Source organism: Carassius gibelio, chromosome B22 (assembly GCF_023724105.1).
Source record: "Carassius gibelio isolate Cgi1373 ecotype wild population from Czech Republic chromosome B22, carGib1.2-hapl.c, whole genome shotgun sequence".
Classification (NCBI taxonomy): Eukaryota; Metazoa; Chordata; class Actinopteri; order Cypriniformes; family Cyprinidae; genus Carassius; species Carassius gibelio.
The window spans coordinates 14647947-14670378 of NC_068417.1; the positions used below are offsets into that span (position 1 = coordinate 14647947).

Genomic DNA, 22432 nt, shown 5'->3' on the forward strand with positions numbered 1-22432 from the left:
CGTCCCATAGTATATTCACACCTCATATGAAATCATTTTACTGAAGCATTTTTGAGATATAGGACTACATGGCACTTACTAATAAGTAGATCAAAACAAAGCTCAGTTTCTCTACTGGACATCCCATACTATTTGCACAACATTTTATTTGCAGCAAATTTGAGATATGGGACTATATGGTGCTTTGGAGAGCTATAACTACCCCATTTCTAATAAATAGAATCAATAAATGGTCAGTTAATATACAAGACAATCCATACTATCTGCATACCTCATATGAAATCATTTTACAGCACAATTTTTGCCATATGGGACTATATGGCACTTTAGAGAGCTATAAACACCCCATTACTAAAAAGTAAAAAAAAAAAACGTCCCATACTATATGCACCTCACATTAAACCTTTTTACTTCAGACCATGCTGATAAAAAGTTATGGATTTTGTGTTTTTATTTTATTCTTATTTTTTTTTGTTGTTGCATATCATAGCAATGAATTCGAGGAATGATGCCAAAATGACACTTGAGGCTGTCTCTATGCATTGCTTTGGCATACTGACACCAAACGTTGGGTGAGACGTTGTAAACACACAGAACACACCACATTGATTTGACAACAGCGCCACCTATTGGTCAAACGTGATAAGCAAATAAATAATGTTAGGTTTGTTGTTAGGTTTTTTACTTACTGTAAACCATACATGGCTTCAATTACTCATTTCTGCAGTTGGTCTGATGCTTGCTTCTGTAGTGCTTGTCCCTGTAATTGCTGCTTGCAGCTATATTTATTTGAGTTATTTTAAAAAATAAAACAAGGTAAATGGGGGAAATGAGTAATATGAGAGTCTTGTAGAATAACAATATATCCACTTTACAGTTCCACTTTTAAACCGCACAATAACATTATCATGTAGCCTAAACATTAGTTATATTTCACTGACACACACAGTAGAGAAAGACCTTGAGTCTGGGCTAACAATCTAGAAAAGGAAAAACCTTGAGCAGAGTGGGGAAAACATAATATCAGTTACAGGGAGTAGCCTCAGAGGACGATGCGACAGGGTGACACTGCAGGGCGTAGGGACATGTTTTTATTACTTGTTACAGCTACTGTACATAGCTGTTCAGATATGCAATTGAAGGTATTGTGTACAAGTACTGTATTGGTTAGCACTGGATCATTTCGTATAACTATCAGTTAACATCAAGCTCAAAGACATTTAAAAACATTTCAGCTTAACTCACTTTCAGACAGCAGAGAGTGTTTGAAATAACTTCTGTTTGTGATCGAATGTGGGTTCTGTTCACCATATAAGACAGACTTACCGTATTTATATTCGATGCAAAAGATTTCCCCGTGGATCATACTGGCTGTTGTCGGACTCCTTGTACATACAAATATCTTACTGGATTATTACAATTAATGGAAAAATGAATGTGTGGGAATGTAAACCGTTATTTCCTTACGGACACGCTTCAGCAAAAGATATAATTAATTGGCTTAAAACCATTTTTTTTTTCAGTGTGAAAATACTAACATGCCTAATACTTTTGCAAAGTACTGTATATATTAGTGTTTTATTAACAGTTTTATAAAAGAGTATGAAGTTGTGACAACAGTCTATCAGATTTGTAAAAAAAACAAAGTTAGTCTGTAGTCAGTGTTTATATAATGTTTAACAACAAGTATAAATAAACCTGTGTTTTTCAACAGCTTCCCCCGGAAACCCTTTCTGAAATCCTCAGTGAAGTTATTTTGTCAACAATTTCTATGGTATGTGGGATGCGGTCACTCAAGAAAAAAAAAAAAATAAATAAATAAAAAGCAGCACACTTTGCCTGGCTACAGTAAGAATTTCCCCCTGTTTAATGCACCTTCTCCAATTTAATTTTGTAGTACGAAGCTGTTAAACTTTATTTTTTTTTATGTATATTTCCTGTATTGTCTTAACACTATAAGGTGTTGACAACTGGAAGAATTCCACTCCTGTCTAGCGGAACATTTTCAGATGGATTTACAGCATCAAAGGATGTTTGCAGTGCAGAGCCCTTTTCAAGTCAAACACACCAGTGTTCGGGGAAGAGGCCAGAGTGGTGAACTTCTGGGCTTTTGCTCAAAAGTTTCCACAGGATTTTGCTCCCAGGACTGGAATGTTTTTTTTTTTTTTTGCGGCATGAAACAGACCAGTGTGTTAAGTTCATAGATGGGAAATAGACAAAAAGTAACCATGGTTTTATTGTAGTAAGAATATTTGTGGGCACATTGATCACCATGTGTTATAACCATACAAACACTATAGTTTTTTTTTTTTTTTTTTTTTTTTAACCATGGTTAATTTTTGTAGGGGCTAAGGGAATGTTCAGTATATTACTGGTGGCTTGCAGAGACTGGTGACAATTTGTTACACACACACACACACACACACACACAGACACCATGTCATCTCCCAACAGCACAAGACTCTGCTCTGCTTGTGCACATCCCATCATTAGATCAGATTAGATCAGATTACATTAGGTTAGATTAGATACTACTTTATTGACATTATGCAGAGGACAAGTACAGAGCTAATGAAATGCGCTTTCCTCTAACCAGAAGTGCAAGAAGTGTTTTTTTATACATATAAGTGCAAAGTAAGTGAAGCTATGATTTACAGAATGTAGGGATCATATACACATTATGAACAGCAGCAACGTGAAAACAGTGGTAATAAATACAGTTGGTTGAGTGTGCAATAGTATTGTTTAACAATGTATTCTTTAAAAATCTCCTTGCACTACTGTTATTTTGTATAGAAATAGTTTACTGTGCTTTGTACAGTAACAACTTTAGACAGTTTACAGTGTAATAGCTTGAACAATGTGAAGTCTGTGCAAAATATTTAAAGTACTGTGACCAGTGCAATAAGAGAGCAGGCCTAGGTTAGACTGGTGGTGTGGAGTGTCACAGCCTCAGGGAAGAAGCTCTTCCTAAGCCTACTGTAACGCCCGCCAGATGGAAGGAGGGTGAAAAGTCCATGGTTAGGGTGAGAGGCATCCTTGATGATGTTTCTTGCCCTGCCCAGACAGTGCTTATGATAAATGTTCTCATTGGAAGTTAACTGGGTGCCGGTGAGCACTTTTCACTACCCACTGGAGTGCTTTGCGGTCAGATGCAGAGCAATTGCCTTTAGAATTCCACAAGGATCCTGGGACTCAGGTTAACTTTATTAAGGCTCCGTAAGAAGGTAAGGCGCTGCTGTGCCTTTTTGACCAGGGTGAAGGTGTTAGGGGACCAGGTGAGGTCATCAGAGATGTGGATGCCAAGGAACTTGAAACTGGACACACGCTCCACTACAGCTCCATTGATGTAGATGGGGGTGTGTGCATGACTCTTAGTCCGCCTGAAGTCCACAATGATCTCCTTTGTCTGCTGTTTAGTGCCAGATTGTTGGTGGCACACCACACAGCCAGGTGCTGCACCTCATCCCTGTAGGTTGACTCATCTTCATCCTTGATCAGACCTACCACCGTTGTGTCATCTGCAAATTTGATTATGGTGTTGAAGCCATAAACATGAACACAGTCATGGGTGAATAGGAGTACACAAGAGGGCTCAGCATGCAGCCCTGTGGCACTCCAGTGTTCAGGGTGATGATGGAGGAGGAGAGGTTATCTAACTTAGCAGACTGAGGTCTGTAAGTCAGAAAATCTAGAATCCAGTTGCAGATGGGTGTGCTGATTCCAAGCTGGCTGAGCTTGGAGGGGATTACAGTACTAAATGAACAGAACTGAAGTCAATGAACAGCATTCTCACATGTGTATTTTGACTGTCCAGGTGGGTAAGTGAAGTGCTGTTTGAGATGGCGCCCTCTGTTGTGGCGATAGGCAAATTGGAATGGGTCTAGTGCAGCAGGGAGACAGGATTTTAAGTGGGATGCAACCAGTTTTTAAAAGCACTTGGCAATGATGGGGGTGAGTGCAAAAGGACGAAAGTCATTAGGGACCGAGGCAGTGCAGTGCTTCAGTACTGGTACAATGGTGGAGGTTTTGAAGATTGTGGAGACCGTTGTTTGGGCCAGGGAAAGACTGAAAATGTCAGTGAAGACCTCAGCCAGCTGCTCTGCACAGGCTTTAAGCACACGGCCAGGTATTCTGTAGGGGCCAGCTGCTTTCTGTGCATTCACCTTACGCAGAGTAGAGTAAACATCTGATGTGGAGAGTGTTAGAGGTAGTTCACTGGGTTGATGGTCATCTTTGAGTGAGATCTCATTATTATTTTGATCAAAATGAGCATAAAAGTGATTGAGCTCGTCTGGGAGGGAGGCAGAGCTGGAGGGGGCACAGAGTTAGGTGGTTTGTAATCTGTGATAGATTGTATACCTTGCCACATACGCTTGGGGTCTAAAGAATAGAAGTGTTCTTCAATTTTCTTTTTGTGTGTGAGTTTCCCCTTGCAGATACCCTTCCTCAGGTTGGCTCTGGCTGAGCTGAAAGCCTCCTGGTCTTCAGACCTGAAGGCTGCATCTCTTAGTTTGAGCAGGAGGCGAACCTCTCTATTTTTTCTGCGTGAGGTCACTCTGCCCACACATCTGTTATTGTGCTCCCAGACAGAGTTGGTGTAAGTGTCAATGTTGATCTGAGAGTTTGTGGTGGCCTGGGTAGCAAACTAACTCCAGTCTGTGTGCTGGAATTGATGTTGAAGAGTGGACTCAGCACCTTCCAGCCAGATTTTAACAGTGTTTATTGTAGGTTTCACACATTTGATGACCTGGATATACTTGGGATAAGGAACAAAGAGAGGTGGTCAGACTGACCCAGGAGGGGGAGGTGTGTGACTTTGTAAGCATCAGTCACATTAGTATATACGTGGTCTAATGTCTTATGTCCCCTTGTAGTGCAGGAGACATTTTGGTGAAATTTAGGGAGAACAGATCTTAAAGTGTAGTGATTAAAGTCCCCAGCAACAATAAAGGCTCCATCCTGGTGCAAGGTTTGTAATTTGCTAATAGCAGCGCAAAAAACTTTATTTGGCTTGTCAGACATAGCAACAGCAATAAAGTGGGGCAGGTCTTTGCAAAGGGTCAGTAACATCTTTCTTTATTATTGTCATGGCTTATATATATAAATATAAAGAGATACAGATAGAGAGAGAGAGAGAGATACAGATACAGAGAGAGAGAGAGAGAGAGAGAGAGAGAGAGAGAGAGAGAGAGAGAGAGAGAGAGAGAGAGATACATAGAAAAATAAACCATATTAGACACACACACACACACACACACACATATATATATAAAATCTGTTCACCTACATGTTCCGGGATCCGTTATCTGACGTGCCAACTGCAGCAGTTAAGACAAGAAACAGGAAGATATGACCTTAAATAGAAAGGAAGTACCCTTTCAGAAGAAGAAATGACAGCCAGCTCTGTTTGGACCAAGCATTTGCGTGCATATCAAGTTATTTATAAATGGTCATTCTAACATAACCATTTATGTTTTTATCTCAACTTATTTTTGAATGCTGCTGTTGGATTTGAATGAACTAGATGTGCCATATTCGATAATGCAATATTATGGTATATGAACGGTACTGTTATTGTGGGCACTTCTAAATACTGTGAATAATTACATATTACAAATTATTCATGCTTTGGAATGCATTTTAAGAATACTTTTCCCATCAACTGTTCAAAATGCACAACACCGCTGTATGCTTCTTGAAAGAGTGTGTGGTCTGAAGTAAACAAGCACACGTGAGAAGCACTTATAGGAGAACATGTGAAAGATGCGCTGAATGAAAGCACATTCATTCTTTGACAGCAAATGACGCTAAACTGCAGAAAATGCAGCCTTTACTCTGGAAGCCCCACACATAAAGCAGCTGCTACTTTCTAAAATGTATTTAAATAGCCATTCAAGTATGTGGATTTGTTATTGTGTTCATCACAGCGGCAAATATACTTCAATATTTCGACTTTTAGACAAATTTTAATCTGGACTACAACATGCTCTGTATATTGTTTGAAAGTCTTTTTTCTTTATTGTTCGTTAATACTTTACATTAGGGCTTCATTAGTTAACATTAGTTAATTCATTACTCAATTAACTGCCGATGCAAAATTTAGGGTTAGTTCACCTAAAAATTGAAATGATGTCATTAATAACTCCCCCTCAAGTCGTTCCAAACCAGTAAAACTTCCATTTATCTTCGGAACACAGTTTAAGATATTTTAGATTTAGTCCGAGAGCTCTCAGTCCCTCCATTGAAGCTGTGCGTACGGTATACTCCATGTCCACACCCATCCAGAAAGGTAAGAAAAACATTTTCAAACTAGTGCTTGTGACATCAGAGGGTCAATTAGAATTTTTTGAAGCATCGAAAATACATTTTGGTCCAAAAATAAAAACAACAACAATGCTTTATTCAGCATTGTCTTCTCTTCTTGGTCTGTTGTGACCGCGTTCACAACACTGCAGTGTAGTTATATCCAGTTCGCGAACAAATAATTTAATGTAACCGGATCTTTTTGAACCAGTTCACCAAATCAAACTGAATCGTTTGAAATGGTTCGCGTCTGCAATACGCATTAATCCACAAATAACTTAAGCTGTTATCTTTTTTAATGTGGCTGACACAGTTCAAACAAACCAATATCCCGGAGTAATTCATTTACTCAAACAGTACACTGACTGAACTGCAGTGAAGAGAGAACTGAAGATGGAACACCGAGCCGAGCGAGAAAACGAATGAAAGATTGACTCGTTCTCGAGTCAAGAACCGGTTGCACCGGTTTTCAGATCACCAGTAGGGATGGGAAGTTCGGTTCTTTTCCGCGAACCAGTTCTTTAGGACAGTTCGAATCAATAAACTGGTGGAAGAAAACAGTTCACCGGTTCTTTTGCGCTCAACGTAATGACGTCACTGGCGATGATTGCCCTTCATTCAAGCCTTCAAACATTAGCACAGAATCAGTTCAGAATCAATCATCAAAAGAAACAGTTAGGTTCAGATGCACTGTTTGTCAGTCTGCTTCTCGGTTCTCGAATCGGACGTGTCCGACCGAAAGCTTCTTGACTCGAGAACGAGTCAAACTTTCGTTCGTTATCTGGCTCAGCTCAGTGGTCATCTTAAGTTCTCTCTTCACAGCAGTTCAGTCAATGTACTGTTTGAGTAAATGAATTACACCGGGTAGTGCTGCAACGACGCGTCGACGTGCGTGAAATGTGTTGACGCGTCACACTGTTTGTTTACATCTCGCATAATGGCATACTGGGAATGGAGAAAGTTGCATTCTATCACAAAAACAGAGACCACTGTTATCAAAAGTATGGGAACAATTTAAACAGAGGCCCTTTGTTCCCTTCACAAAACCGATATGGTGTACCACGGCAACACAACTGCGATGCGCGAGCACCCCAGAGGAAAACATCTTGGCGCTCTCCGGTGTTACGGTTTAACTGGTTACCGTGTGATCTGGTGACCAACTTCCTGGTTCAGGTCTGATATTCTTGCGGCATTCTGAAAAGTTGAGATGTTTTTAACTAGATGCGGTTCGAACGCGCCTGGAAGAAACGGGCGCGTCGCACCGAATCGCGACCGCATTGCTTGCATTATGAGCGAGCTTATCGCGCGTCTACATTGGAAATAATGAACTTGAGCGTGCAAAAGACATGTTATGTGAACGGCCCCTTAAAAGACAGCACGCCGCGAGACAGTCACAAACCACCAAGCGACCCCGAATCAGCTCCAGATCTCTGGAAACCATGCTAAACAATAGCAGAACCCTGACTACATTTTACGGTTTGTGATGCTAAAGAACATTTCATGACGTCTCAGACAACTGTAAATTTATGGCTACTGTGGTTTAATTATAAACGCTATCATAAGCTCATATTTACCATAGTAAAATAATTTTCTTTGCCTCTTTATTATTTTATACTGTAAAAACTTCAACCACATAGGTTGAAAATGAATAAAGGTTGAAATATTATATTAGAAGTTTTTTTTTTTTTTTTTTTTTTTTAGTTTTCAAAGGATTCATTAGCTAATTAAAAAAAGAAAATTAGATTAATTATTTATTGTAATAAAAATAATCGTTAGATTAGTCGACTAATCTGAAAAATAATCATTAGATAATTGTATTAAGACAAATGAAAGGTAAGTCTAGATTGTTAGTTACAGTAAAATAACATACTGAATCCAACACAAACAGTCAAAACTAGTCCTGTCTCTCCGATTTGACTATTTATGAAGGATTCAACGTTTGATTACGACATGTTTTGAGGATATCAACTGATATTTATAAAAAGCAGAACAGGAATAAACTCTTCCCTTAAAAGCTAAATATGCACACACTAAATGGTCTGTTCATCTTACAGATCAAACCGCATTTCTAAAGAAAACTGATCACAGGTTTCAGTCTGACTCAGAAGATGAGCTGCTGGTTCCACAGTTTGAGATGACAGACTTTATTAAATGTATATAATCCCGCCCCCCCCCCCCCCCCCCCAAAATAAAAGTATAATAATAATAGTAATAATTTACTCACCCACCAAAAATGCATTAAGTTATTTCTTCTTAGTAATACTTCTATATTTGAAAAAAAAGAAGAAACAAAAGAAGTACTATGGAAATCAATGGTTACCGTGAAACGTTTGGTTACCAACATTATTTAAAATATCTTCTTTTGAAAATGTTAAGTGTTCAGTGATATATGAAGAATGTTTCCTAGTATATAGTCTTAAAAAGAGCCAGTTGAGCATTTATTTATAACCACATAACTTGCACAGATCTTTTTCATTCCACCCACTGTAGGAGGGTCAACCGCTTTCGTGGGAGGATTCAGAAGATGAACAGCTCAAGTGTTTTAGATCAGACTTTTCTCAACTAAAGAACATGTTTCACATGTTTGTTTTGCTCTGTTTGTGTTGGTGGCATTTGATTGGTAAGTCTTAAATTTATGTTTGTTATGTGTTTTTATGTGTTCCTGTAGCTCAACTGGTAGAGCATTGCATTAGCAAGCGAGCTAGCGCAAGGTTGGGGGTTTGATTCCCCGGGAACACATGAGAGGTAAAAATTGATAGCCTGAATGCACTGTAAGTCGCTTTGAATAAAAGCGTCTGCTAAATGCATGAATTTAATTTAATTTAAAAATGTAATGTTTGTTTGTTTTTTTGGCTTTAATATCAGTAACATTCTTCACAGATGTCATGGACATTGATATAGTGAATGTAACTTTAATTTAAATGTTTGCAAACACAAAACTTGTTTAAAAATATTTTAGTAACTCGTTTATTTACTGATCTAAATGTCCCATATACAAAATACAGAGGCATTATCAATATCAAGATTATTTTTACATTGTGCGCTACAGTTGAATGTTCTGCTGTTCTGAACGTTTTATAATTCACAAACAAGTTACAAACTACAGCTGATTTCAGGCTTTGTAAACCAGCAGAGTCCTTAATCAGTGTAAAATCTGTTTGTTCATCAGGTGTGTTTGGTGAATCAGTTTCAGTGATGGAGGGAGATTCTGTAACTTTGAAAACTGATGTTACTGAAGTACAAGCTGACGACGTAGTGTGGAGATTTGGATCATACAATACTTCTATAGGTAAAATTAAAAAACAACAGCAAATCTTCTCCACATATGATGTTTCTGATGGGAGATTCAGAGACAGACTGAAGCTGGACAGACAGACTGGATCTCTGACCATCACAAACATCACATCTCAACACGCTGGAGTCTATATAGTAGAGATGAGTGGAGCTAAACTGACATCAAAAACATTCAATGTTTCTGTCTACGGTAAGCAGAGATCATTTGTGACCTGCAGTGCTACAAATTCTGTCAATTGAGTTTAACTTGTAGCTTCTGGTTTTACTGGAACCAGAATATTCATAGAACTACTGAAGTGTTTCCTCATTTTATAGTTTGAAACGACAGAAACTTTCACAGACTGTGAGCACACTACACCAAAAATAAGATTGTTAACTAGATTTACTTAAGTTTTTGGTTATTCTCTCATGTTTTCAGCTCATCTGCCTGTTCCTGTCATCAGCAGTAACTCTTCAATCAGTTCTTCGTCTTCATCTTCATCATCAGAGCAGAATTGTTCATTGTTGTGTTCAGTGGTGAATGTGGGTCATGTGACTCTCTCCTGGTACAAAGGAAACAGTTTATTGTCCAGCATCAGTGTGTCTGATCTCAGCATCAGTCTCTCTCTACCTCTGGAGGTGGAATATCAGGAGAACAACAGCTACAGCTGTGTGATCAACAATCCCATCAGAAACCAGACCACACATCTGGACATCAGTGAACTCTGTCAATCATTAACTAATAAGTCTCAACATCTGAATGTCAGTGAACTCTGTCACACATGTTCAGGTATGTCAGCGCTGATATTATTGTTGATTCAGATTCACTCACACTAATGGCTCATTTTGTTCATTACAGATCAGGGCTTACCTTTACTGTACATCGTGCTGATTTCTGCTGCTGCTGGATCTCTGTTGATCGTAGCTGTAGTCTTGTGGTGCTGCTTCTGCTGTAAATGTAGGAAAATAGGTCAGAAAAGTAAGCAATTAATGCCTACATTGAAATAATTATCTTATTTAAGGAATACATTTCAAAATAGGATTGAAAGCTTTGTTGTTTTAACATGACTGTGATTACTGTTAATGCAGTCGTGATCCACGAGATATACGAAAATGATTCAACACTGCATACACCAAGAACACAAAAAACGGTAAGATCATTCATGACTGTTGTAAGATGATGTTGCAGTCTGATTAAAGCTTGATGATTGAAGTTTTGTGTGTAATATGACAGACAGTGAACAGATGTGGGTGGTCAGGTTTGATCATGTAAGACAAGCTCGAGAAAAAATAAGATAAAAATTACACTACTTTTTGCACCTGTAAATATGAACATTATTTCCTAAAATGAATGTGCATAAAGCTATATTTGTAAAGTGTTGTATTTTGCCCTCAATAACAATAACCTACCATAATTACTGATAAATTATTATTGTCTTAATTTGCTAAATTTAAGCTAAACACTAAGCTTCACTCACTTTTAACATTCATTGCATCTTTTCCCCTCATTACTTTCAGTTTTCCACCACACTTTGTGTTTCCCGGAAAAAAAGTATGTTTATCTCGATCGCGGGTTAAATTGGCACACTTCCGTGTTCGAGGAGACTAGAAGACGCTCGTCCGCTTTTTTATTTAGGTTACCAACTAGATTCTAGTGTCTAAGAGATGTTCAGATGTGAATGATCGTCCGTACACACTTCAGATTAGTATTAGAAGAAAATAAGACTCGCAAATGTGCTTTTAATAAGTAAACAAGACAACACTCCACACACGCGCTTGACGGAGCATAAACAAAACCAAAACCAAAACCAGAGAAAAACAACATAGACAAACAACGGAAAGGTTAATTGGAATGAAAAACGATATGGATACATGCTCGTTTACAACATCGTTCACATTTGCAGTTGTAGGCTACTCTGCAACTAAAACAGAACAAGGTGTTAATTTTTTATATAACTTTTAGGACTATTAGTTTGCAAGTGGTGCTCACCGCAGTAAAAAAATAACGTCTAGCACCCCTTCTCTGGACGAAATGGGCGGAGCTTAACCTAGTAAGCTCAACCTTGAAATGAACACCCATTGACTCTGCAGTTAGAAGCCTCTCTTATTTTTGTACTGTACGACTATTTATTGTTAATGTTACTACTAGAAATGATATAGGCTGTCCTGCAGATAATAATACACAACGTCAGCGATAAAATAATACAGGCTACAGTCAATTATAATCTTAAAATTTAAGATCAGTCAAATAATAATAATAAATAAATAAATGTTCTGAGTGAATCCGAAGCAAAAATCTATATTATTAATAATAATAATTACTATTATTATTAACATTATCATTCAAGGTTTTTTATTTATTATTATTATTATTATTATTATTTTACTGTGTCATCAGCAGGTTTCTAATTGAGTTTGTGTTTTCTTACAGAAATCAAAGGAGCCTGTGTATTCAAATATCGGCAGAAATAATCAGCAACATACGTTTTAGTTTACGTTTATTCTCTGCCATGTCTGAAATGTTGTTGCTCTGTTTTAATTAATGGTGTATTTTAAATAGCATAAAAAAACATGTTCTATTTTTTAGCTAATCACTCTGTTATTTTTACAACTTTATTAAAATTGATCTCACCCTTGACCGTGTCCTGCCTCTGTCACTGTCTACTCCTGATTAAATACATATATAGAATATTGGATATTCAGTACAGGCCTAACAATAACAAAAATAAACTCAATTAAACACAGAATACCTTTTAAAGATTCTTTTAACACACAGTTTTGTCCTGCAGGTGCAAGTCAGTAGGACAATTTTGACTCATACTTACACCTTTCTACTGGCATTATTTTTATTTAATTGGCGCCATCTGGTGGGTTTTGAATAACATCAGGTGTGCGTGATTACTTGCTGCAGAAAATACAGAAATGAAGTGAAAAAAAGGAATTAAGGAATTAAGTATGGACGCTAGTACCAATATCCAGCGACTGCTAAATTGTCCCTAGTAATAATTTTGTTCAAATAATGTAGCTGTTGGTGTAACTTCACCGATGTTGAGATTGAGCACGCAGAAGATGGAGAAATCGATTCAATTAAGCCAACGTTAGGAATTCAGGCTGTTAAAAACGATTAAATTTGTAAAGTTTTAAACCGGGGAGCAAAACTCGATCCTGGAGGACCGCTGTCCTGCAGAATTTAGCTTTAACCCTAATTGAACACATCTGAATTCAACTAGATTTAATTGAATATTTAATATTCGCTATTGTGAGTGAAAGTTTTTTAAATTATGATTTTTCATTTGAGTTGTATTCAAACACCTCAATCAGACAAGAGGTAACATTGTCTTTTATCATTTTCTTTCTTTGAAAAAAAAAATGCACATTAAAAATAACAGGGAGTAATTGATTTTGAACTTGGAGCAGTTGATTTGTCCTCTTGACATGTCTGGATAAAAAGGGGAAAAAATTTAAACATTCATACTTTAAAGGAATAGTTCACCCAATAATCAAAATGATGTCATTAATGACTCACCCTCATGTCGTTCCAAACCCATAAGACCTCCATTTATCTTCGGATTACAGTTTAAGATATTTTAGATTTAGTCCGAGAGCTCTCAGTCCCTCCATTGAAGCTGTGTGTACGGTATACTGTCCATGTCCAGAAAGGTAAGAAAAACATCATCAGAGTAGTCCATGTGACATCAGAGGGTCAAAAATTTTGGTCCAAAAATAACAAAAACTATGACTTTATTCAGCATTGTCTTCTCTTCCGTGTCTGTTGTGAGAGAGTGTTCAAAACAAAGCAGTTTGTCATATCCGGTTCGCGAACGAATCATTCGATGTAACCGGATCTTTTTGAACCAGTTCACCAAATCGAACTGAAGTTAAATCATCTGTTTATAATACAATTGCTGCCCTATTAGGCCTATGTAGCAGGAACAAACAATAATAGCTGCCAGCAGAATGCCAGCAATTATTCTAAACAGAGCAACCAGAGACAGATCTGGAACAGCTAGAGACAAAATTATGTATTATTACTGAAGAGCAACTGATATTTTATAACAGCTAAGCACAGACAAAATGAGATTAATTCATATTTTCAGTACTCAATATGAGACACTGATGCAAAATTCCCTATGACAATTTTTGATGTCACTGTTCATAATTGTCAGATCACTGACATTACCTGGCAGTTAAAGTATATTGTGTGGGCTTATGGTCTGTTTTTAAAACATATGTGCACACTTGTTTCTTTGAAAAACAAAGTTATAGCCAGTTCTGCTTTGAAATGTGCCTCAGAATGTCTGTTTTTGATTTGTGTGTGATTCATGTCCACTGACGATAGAAAATCCACAAAAAAAAAAGGTAGCAGAGCCAAACACTCGTCCAAAAATCTAAAATGGTGCATAAATCCAAAATATACAAAGATGAAAGAGATCCGCCCTTGTCCAAATGCAGCGCCAAAAGCTTACACCATTTATTGTTCAGAGGTCACGAAGATGTGTGGAAAGAAGTGCAAGTGCAAAACGCTTTAGATTATTAACCCTTCCTCAGTGACATGTGCTACCAAACAACACATTAAAACATGAATTACCGTAATACCCCATAGTATCATAAAGATATTTTCAACAAATACACGTATATCTCAAATCTATAACAAAATACAATTGTTCTAAATTCTCTGATCTTTTGCCAACTGTTCAGTATAAATCACCAAAAGGGCAAGCCACAGGCAAAAAAACAAAACAAACAAACAAAAAAAACATTTAAAGGGGGGGTGAAATGCTCGTTTTCACTCAATATCATCTTGAGTACCTATAGAGTAGTACTGCACCCTTCATAACTCCAAAAAGTCTTTAGTTTTATTATATTTATAAGAGAAAGATAGTCTGTACCGATTTTTCCCGGAAAAACACGAGCGCCTAGAGGCGTGACGTGTGGGCGGAGCTAAAGAATCATGAGCGCCAGTAGGCTTTTGCGTTGAGAGCGTTTGGAAGCTGTGACACAGATCCAGAGGCTGAAATTTAACAAGAGCAGCATCAGCAAAGGCGTCTCTGTGTGGTATGTACTGAAACTGTATATATTTGCTTAGCGGTTTTGGAAAATGACTAAGTTCCACTTTATGTCGTCTTTTTATTTAATTTATTTTTTTAAGCTGTACATGTGGAAAGTGCAGTTTGATGACAACATCGCATGTTGTTTACTTGGTGTGCTTACGCGCCGATAGCCAAGTTAACAACACCGAGATATTTGAAGCAGTTTTACTCACCGCCTGCGGTTCCAACACACGATCATGACCCTTTTTCATTGGGACTGCATTATCCTTAAGAAATAAACGATGTGCAAATCCGTCGTCAAACTGGGCCTTGTTTGTAAAACAAGCATCTTCGAAATGCAGGGAACAAACACAAACACTTACACAACTCCGTTGATGCTCTGTAAAAATAAACTCCATCCACTGGTCCCTTAATGCTGTTTCTCTTTTGGTAATCTGTGCAGGGTTGTCTTGGCCTGGCAACCAAAAACACACTTCTTTTGTGACATTTCGTGACGCTCTCGCTCTGATCAGTGTACGTCTGTTGTGCTCTCAGTCCTCTGCTATAAGGGAGCGCGCGCTCTTCCGGCAGAAGTGCCTTAGGACCCATATAAGGAAATTCCGCTCCATCTAACGTCACACAGAGCCATACTCGGAAAAAAAACTTTCCGAAACTTGTGACAAACCGGTTTTTTTGGAACAAAAATACTCCTTCAAACGTACAACTTAATTTTTGAAACTTTGTCCATGTTTAGCATGGGAATCCAACTCTTTAACAGTGTAAAAAACTCAGTATGCATGAAATAGCATTTCACCCCCCCCTTTAAAGTGAAGTGACATTCAGCCAAGTTTGGTGACCCATACTCAGATTTCACACTCTGCATTTAACCCATCCAAAGTGCACGAACGCACGCACGCACACACAGAGCAGTGGGCTGCCACTTCTGCAGCAGCACCCAGGGAGCAGTTGGGGTTTGTTGTCTTGCTCAAGGAAACCTCAGTTGTGGTATTGCCAGCCTGAGACTCAAACCCACAACCCTAGTGTTAGGAATCAAACTCTCTAACCACTAGGCCACAACTTCCCTATATCACAGCAGAATTGTTCATTGGTGTGTTCAGTGGTGAATGTGGGTCATGTGACTCTCTCCTGGTACAAAGGAAACAGTTTATTGTCCAGCTTCAGTGTATTGGCAATCCTTATCCTGTTTTACTATAGCTTTGCCATCATGCACACAGGTAGGGGTGAAGTTTGATACGCAGACACACAAAGAATTTCCAGAGATTATTGCAGTTGAGGTTTGTGGTTTATTGTAATAAGTTGTACAAACAGATGAACATACCTTTTGATTTCTTATCTTGTTTTCAGTTGTTTGCGTGTAGGCCTATGCTGTTTGATCTGTAATCCGTGCTCTGTAGCTTTGTTTGTGGCTCTGTTGTCTGTGGTCTGGTGAGAACTGTTTGTGCTCCCCCTACCTGTGGCTACCACTTCCTGTCACCTATGCACCCTTATATACAACCATGTGCATCTAATCACTGTCACCCGGTGTCCAAAATACTGCTATAAATATATCCAAACAAAAATATTATGCAAACATAAATGGCTCCAACACACCGGCCCCTAATTGTCTTATATAACAAATAACAATTACTAAAATATATTGAAAGGAGCCATATACATTACACACACTTTTTTTTGTTTGGGCCAGAGGTGTCCAGAACACGGCACATGGTGGGATCTGGTTTTTACCATCAGTCCTTCTCAATCTCAGTCTCTTTAATAAGACATATCTTCGTTATTGGTCTTTCCAATATATTGTTTTTTGTCTGAAGCCGAACGGTACGCACAAGCCCTTGTGCATCTGCTTTCGTCTCCAGTATTCTGCCCATTAACCAGGAGCCTCGTGGTGCAGTGGAGTCAACCACCACGACTATGTCACCTGGAGCAAAGTTCCTTTTTACCTTTGACCACCGCTGACGTTCTTGGATTAAAGGTAAGTACTCCTGTGTCCATCTTTTCCAGAAGAGGTCTGCCATGTATTGCACTTGTCTCCATCTGCGCCTTAGGTATAAGTCCTCTTTTACGAAGAGTCCAGGCGATAGTATTGGCTTGGTTTTCAACAGAAGAAGGTGGTTTGGGGTGAGTGCTTCCAGGTCCATTGGGTCCTCAGAAAGCTTCGTAATGGGTCGATCGTTTAAAATTGCTTCAACTTCACAAATTAGAGTTTGCAATCCTTCATCATCCAGAACCTGTTGGCTAAGAACAGAGTGCAGTACATTTCGAACCATGCGGATCAAACGCTCCCATACACCACCGTGATGCGATCCTGCTGGGGGGTTAAAGTACCATTTTATTCCCTTATGGAGCATAGCAGTCTGGATTTTGTCCTGATTCAAGGCATTGAGTGCTTCTCTCAGTTCTCTCTCAGCTCCAATAAAGTTTGTTCCATTGTCTGATCTTAAAGACAGCACTTGACCTCGTCGACAAATAAATCTTCGTAATGCATGGATGCAGGAATCTGTGTCAAGACTATATGCGATTTCAAGATGTACTGCCCTGCTTGCCATGCAGGTGAAGATTACGCCATATCTTTTAACAAGACTTCGTCCTCTTTTGATCTCTATAGGACCGAAGTAGTCTACTCCAACATTTGTAAATGGAGGCTTGTCTGGTAGAATCCTTTCCAGGGGCAAGTCTGCCATTTTCTGTTCTCCGACTCTTCCCCGCTGTCGTTTGCACACAACACAATCTGTTATGATCCTTCTTGCTGCCGAGTTAGCTTTAATAATCCAGTATTTTTAACGGAGTCGAGATAGCATATGATTTCTTCCACCGTGGCGAAGTTGTTCATGGATATGTCGTAGCAATAGTGTAAATATGTGCAGGTCTTTCGAGAGAATAACTGGATGCTTGGCATCTTCAGGCATCGCTAGTCTACTCAGACGACCACCTACTCTCAGAAGTCCATCATCCAACACCGGGTCCAGTTTGTACAGATGACTGTTTCTTTTAACACCATTTTTACCGGCCTCTAGCGTAGAAAGTTCTTCTTCAAAGCTTTGTCTTTGACTGAAAGAAATAACTGCACGTTCTGCTTGCATCAGATCCTCTGGCTTTAAACACTGTCTTTGGAGTGTTGCTTTAAAAGCTTGCATCTCAGCCTTTTCTGCCTGAGCTTTAATGCGAGCAGAGGATGTCGAAGATGCACGTGTTGAAGAACTTGATTTGTGGTTTGATTTAGGTTTTGACACATTAGAAACACTGTCATCTGGTCCAATGTCATCTGTGTTTACACTTTCAGCAATGGTGTGTTTTTTATGCCACCCAACCTCTGAAAACCACACATTTACATCTTGTATAAAACCATCAAAAGTTTCCTTTTTTTGTTGAAACCAGTGATTTTGCTTTTCAAGTTCATTTTCAGGCAGTGGTAACTTCACCAATGACTCATGATTTCTTTTGGCTTCATCACAGATGTCGATTAATTTAACCAAGTTAGATTGCACTTCATTTGCATTCTCCTTTGATTTCATGAGCTCTTTCATCAATTCCATTAACTTCCTAGCTTGTTTACATTTCAAGTTTCTTATTTTCTGACAGTTTTCAATGAACATTTCCAAACCTTTAGCAGTATGTTTAATAACCCTTTTTTCTTTTTCAGAATCCAGTGCAACATCGCCATCTAGTGGCTGAACATCAGACATGACAATAGACATATTTGTTTCACTTTTAACGTGATCCAGTAAACCACATGGGAATTACAGAATGTTTCAGACAGCTGATATTGTGAGGAAAGTATGTGCTTCCGTCAACGAAGTCCATTAATGTAGCTGTTTCTGGCTTATCCAATAAAGCTTAATGTTGCACATACCTCTCTGCCTGCACGACACCTTGTCTTTCGGAGTTTCCAATCTCCGTCAATTAGCTTCGCACAGGTGGCGTCAATGTTCGGTTAATTGGGAATGACGGCGTCCAGTTGATTGAAAGAAAACAATCCGTTTTTCTGAAAACAATCTTTATCCAGTTCCAATATTTTTACAGGCTCAATTTTCACTCATAGAGCACAGTTCTCACTTATGTATTGGCAATCCTTATCCTGTTTTACTATAGCTTTGCCATCATGCACACAGGTAGGGGTGAAGTTTGATACGCAGACACACAAAGAATTTCCAGAGATTATTGCAGTTGAGGTTTGTGGTTTATTGTAATAAGTTGTACAAACAGATGAACATACCTTTTGATTTCTTATCTTGTTTTCAGTTGTTTGCGTGTAGGCCTATGCTGTTTGATCTGTAATCCGTGCTCTGTAGCTTTGTTTGTGGCTCTGTTGTCTGTGGTCTGGTGAGAACTGTTTGTGCTCCCCCTACCTGTGGCTACCACTTCCTGTCACCTATGCACCCTTATATACAACCATGTGCATCTAATCACTGTCACCCGGTGTCCAAAATACTGCTATAAATATATCCAAACAAAAATATTATGCAAACATAAATGGCTCCAACAATCAGTGTGTCTGATCTCAGCATCAGTCTCTCTCTACCTCGGGAGGTGGAATATCAGGAGAAAAACAGCTACAGCTGTGTGATCAACAATCCCATCATCAGTACATAAATTAGTCACAGTAATGGGCCGTTTTGTTCATTACAGATCAGGAGCTACCATTCATATGTAATAGGGTTGATCTCTGCTGTTGGTTCTTTTTTGGTTGCGATGTGCTGCATCTGGAGAAATGTAGAAACATTGACAGAGAAGGCAAGTGTTTTGTACTGCTTTTAAACAGGTAATATGAATAATACTGTAAATATTTAAATTCATTAATACACAAAATTATCATCACAATTATTCTCAGTTATTTGTAGTCCATTTTTAATGGAATAAACTGAAATAATATGTGTAGTTATTAGTGGTTATATGTTAAAGAGGACTATGCGGTGTATGCTCCAGTCACAATGAGAAGATGATCAAACTTTTTTTTCTACGTGTCAGATCCTGCTGTGTGATCACTTAAACTTCCATTGAGGTTTCTTGAGAATCACCGCACGCACACAAGCAACCCACAAGACTTTCATTTCATCTTTGGAAAACGATTGAGGATATTTTTAATGTTCTTCTTTTTTCTTCTTCTTTTTTTTAAATAAAGACATGCTTGGTGTGCAGAAATGATTGTCAACACTTCTTGCACATCAAGCATGCAGGTTTATATTTGACGAGTTTTATGTATGTGCATTAATCAATGTTTATATTTGAATAAACTGTCTTTATAAACTTTTTGTGTGGACTTTAAATAGATGGATAGAAAATTAAGATAAAATATTAAACACCTTCATGTGTGTTCTGGGTGAGCCATAGTTTTTTGGGTTTGGAATTATGTTAGGGTGAGTATGTAATGAGAGATTTATCAGTTTTTGGGTGAACTATCCCTTTAAATTATCAAACCTATGTGTGTAATTCTCCAACTTAAAAACATAGATGCAAAATACTCATCAAAAATAGTCAAGGTGAACCCTGCTTTAATCTGTACAGATATTAGTGGAGTGGAATTTGTGAATGAGAATGTGTGTACTGCTGGATGTTTGTGGTTGATGTTTGTTTATGAGGTGTCTATGAATAGCATGCTGTGGTTGTTGTGTTTTTTTTTTTTCATTCCTGCTCATGACACAGAAAGTTTGACTTTTTCTTTTACAAAAAAAAATTAAATTAAATTAAAAAAATAAAAACACCAGTTTGTATTTATTTTATACAAAAGTTTCTGTTCACAACAACCATACACAACAAGTCCATAATCCATTCAGCAATTAACAAATGAAGAGTTTGGTTCCAAAATGCAAAATAAAACCATTTTGATGAATTTGAGTAAAATGTGTTTTCTGTACCAAGAAAGTGGCATGATGAAAACCACTATAACATATTTAGCTTAAAATAACATTCAAAATTTAAATCCAGGTTTTGGTTTTTCAGAGATATATTATAATTCTTTCCCAAAATTGCAATAAATCCATGCTACTCTTTTTTAAATGTTATTTTTCATATTTAAACTGATGAAAATACATAATATAAGTTGATCCACATATGACTCTGAACTTGGTCAATAATAATTTTATATACAGGCACTGGACTAAAAATACATTGAATAGTCATTGCTTCCAAAATGAATTCAACGGGTCATCTTGTTAATGCTATAAATTAATTACAACAATAAAATACAATTTCATCATGAACAACAACATGAACAACATCACATTAGACTACAGAAATTCCAAAATTACATTTCCCTTAAATTCAAATTCCACAAGTGCATTCATCTTTCCCATGTTACATTCCTTTAGTTGACTAGTGCTATGTGCTGTATTAACAAAAACATAAATGGCATTAATAAAACACTAACACTGACAAGCAATATCGCATTCATAATCAAATGTGATTCATCTAACATTAATGAACGCAATATAGAGTAGCTTGTCAGTGATCTCCGGCTCTGTGTATTAAATGCATTTGAATAATTTCCATCTGGTGATGGTGATTTATCGGTACTAATCACAGAACCGGCTTTACTGATGAGATGTGCATGACAATCACATGCAATTTACTATGCAGCATGAAGTAGATAAGGAAAACTAGGAAGCTGTGTGTATATACTGTGCTTCAGAATACAAACAATTGATTAAAAAACGTATCTTCTACTCCTGTTGTGATACCTTCAAATAAGACTTAGCAATGACATTGGAATTTAGGAAATTAAAGGCTGTTCTCTAATTTTGATCTCCACTGTGTTTATGAGAATATATGTCTATTAATCTTGTTGTATGGACATGTACAGGGGGTAAATGCTAATTTCCAGTCAGGATTTAGAGCGTACTGAGACTGCTCTGATTAGAGTGAACAAAGAGATATCATATCAATCACAAGTGCAGTATGGAGTACCTCAAGGCTCAGTACTAGGGCCGTTACTTTTTACTCTTTACATGTTACCCCTGGGAGGTATCATCTGGAAACATGGTGTTAGCTTTCATTGTTATGCTAATTGTTACTCTCTCTCACACACACTAACTCACTTAAGCCCCTTTCACACTGCCATTCCGGCAAATACAGGGGTAAAGTGTTCCTGTAATTGTTCCCTGGTCGCTAGATTTGGCACTTTCACACTGCCAGTGATGACCCGGTATATGTGCGTGCTTTCACACACAACCCTTGAAGATCCCGTAACGACACGTGACATCAGCGCGTGACGTGTAATGTACGAGTCGACAAAGCTTGGCACGTTATACTTTAACTGAAGCAAGCAAACGATCTCTGCGTCAGCGCGGAAAGTGAGGAACTAACTGAACTCTGCTTCATTACAGTTTGCACATAGGTTTTCGTCGCGAATGTTGATCTTCCTTCAAAACAGCCGGTAAAAAAGTCGCGTGATAACGCACGTCATCACTTCGATACCGAATTAGATCTGGCTTTTGTTCACACAGCGCTCGTTCCGGATCGATTACCGCAATGTTACTATGTCCCCGACCTGGGTTCGATTCGGTAATCAATTCCGGGACGTGGTTGCTTTCACACAGAAGGCGACCAGGCAATGTTACGGGAATATTGCGGGTCCGACGTGCAGTGTGAAAGGGGCTTTACAGGGTTGGCTCCCACCAAAGCGGTCTCCAGATCCGATTGGTGCTAATGGCACCAATGAGCAGCAATAAAATGATCTGTTGTGCCTGAAGAGGGAGCTCTGCTCAACTTGTACTGTTGTGTGTTTGCTACAGTAAGTTGATGCTCTTAGCTTGCCTGTTGATCTGCCTATTGTGTGCAGTGTGGATTTTGGTTTTGAGGTGATAAGGTGT

At 38.3% G+C, this 22432-nt stretch overlaps 1 protein-coding gene across 2 annotated transcripts in view; it reads right to left on the reverse strand.

Moving 5' to 3' along the window:
• LOC127987199 (uncharacterized) overlaps nucleotides 1-22432 on the reverse strand; it is a 126405-nt gene that overhangs the window by 94361 nt on the left and 9612 nt on the right. Inside the window, exon 1 of one of the 2 annotated variants that reach the window (XM_052589460.1) lies at nucleotides 10451-10473. The exons of the other annotated variant lie outside the window; for it this stretch is intronic. The gene's annotated coding sequence lies outside the window, so the exon portion shown is untranslated. Of the gene's footprint in view, nucleotides 1-10450; nucleotides 10474-22432 lie in introns of those variants that run through there. 2 annotated transcript variants of the gene reach the window in all.